The 1,834-nt window shown below is 41.3% G+C and overlaps 1 pseudogene; it reads right to left on the reverse strand.

The window, feature by feature from the left end:
- Positions 1 to 1,458: 1,458 nt before the first annotated feature.
- The window catches only part of LOC112115122, a 778-nt pseudogene continuing 402 nt past the window's right edge, over positions 1,459 to 1,834 (reverse strand).

A 1,834-nucleotide genomic window follows, 5' to 3' on the forward strand; every position in this document is an offset into this window, starting at 1 on the left:
TTCTTTTCCTTCTGAAAACCTGTGTCCTTCTCCTGCAAACAGTCACACCGATGCTTACCCTGAACCACGTGATTGGTCTTCTTGAAACCAAAGGAAAAATGTACACAGGATTTTTTCAGACAAAGACAGTAACAAGGATTCAATAGAGCTGGTTAGGTTGGTGACTAAGGGTAAGTAGAGCAAGAAGACTAAAAGCAGAATACGGAACCAGAGTTGGAGACATGAAGAGAGGGGCTAGGTCTGTCTTTGTTACTCTCTTTCTCTCTCTCGCTCTCTCTTTAGGTCTCTACATGACCACAATTGTGTTTTGCCTTAGTTGAGACTGACCAAGGGGAAACAAGTAATTTAAAATGGTGGCACACCGGACTTGTTTGTCAAACTCTACAGTTGCAATGAAGAAGACAATTTGAGAAATACATTACTTTGGAGCTGGTGATAGGATATGGCCTTCGTGAAACCATGGATATATAGCCTTTTCTTTTCTTTTCTTTTCTTTTCTTTTGAAAATTTCTACTCCCCTTTATTTCAAATTCAAATATATAATACATTATACTATTGGTCTTCTGGTTTTAATTTCTCCTCAATTCGTTATCTTTTCATATCATGAAAGGCTTCCATATCATTTGACCAAAGAGGAAGACTGGCAATATTAGGGCATTTGTTCTCAATGAAGCTTATGAATTGCCAGTGAAAGGCTCACTGCTCATAGTAAAGGTTTCTTCCTCAGCCGTTCAGGACTTTAATGCTGCAGCTTTAAATTGCTATCATCCTTGAGTATCTCAAAGGGGAGGGATTCATCCTTAGCCCATGGAGTAGTGCTAGGGATGGAAACGGGGATTGGTTTGGCCAAATGCCTCCAGATAAAGCACCCATCAAATGGCCATGTCAATAAAGTTTTCCCAGTCTTTGTCTTTATCAATAATCTCTGCTGAAAAACCCAAATCCTGGGGAAAGGAAACTCTATAGAAAAGTGAGGTTACTTGTGGAGTTAAAGTTGAGAAGAGCTTTATAGTGAACAGCCAAACCTTCAAAGTGCTCTAGAAGCAAAGGCAGCCTGTCTCCAAAGATACTCTGCCATTCAAGGGGTCGGGTCTAGACTTAACCATGCATTAACCGAGCAATTTGCTGGCCAATTTTCTTTTCCTTCTGAAAACCTGGGTCCTTCTCCTGCAAACAGTCACACCGATGCTTACCATGAAACCAAAGAAAAAATGTACATTCTTTAAGTGACAATATGTATAAATCATTTCAGGAAAAGACACTTTGCTCAACCAGGTAAGGAAAGGAGGAACTCTGGCCCTGTGCAGCGGGCTTGCATGATCCTATGGACCTCTTCAAGGGCCAGATTCACTCCATGGCTTTCAAAGTTGCAACTTGAGATGTGCCCGGTGCTGCCTGCTCCACAGAGATGAATTTTTAACCAAGTAGGGAGAAACAAGGAGAACCATAAGACTGATATGATGATGCAGCATAGTTTTTAATGCGAATGAAATTTGCAGTACAAAGTTACAGGAAGAAACAATACAGAGCAGAACCTTTTTAAGGTCCTTGTTTTACCCCAGTTGGTAGGAAATAAAACACAGCATAAAGAGGCAGAGAACTAGGCAGGTTCTCCATTACATATCTGCCGTAGCATAATTCAAAGTGAGATGCTAACAATACATATCGGTGGAAAGGATAGAACATGTAGGGCCTATTCTACTTTATTTCATGGATATTCCTGTTGGGATTAACATGGCCCACAGTATCCACCGCGATACTTACGGCCATATCCCCCGTAACCGCATAATCCCCCATAACCACCTAATCCCCCATAACCGTAACCTCCCCCGTA

The sequence above is a fragment of the Terrapene carolina genome, unplaced genomic scaffold (assembly GCF_002925995.2).
Source record: "Terrapene carolina triunguis isolate 2854851 unplaced genomic scaffold, T_m_triunguis-2.0 Scaffold26239, whole genome shotgun sequence".
Taxonomy (NCBI): Eukaryota; Metazoa; Chordata; order Testudines; family Emydidae; genus Terrapene; species Terrapene triunguis.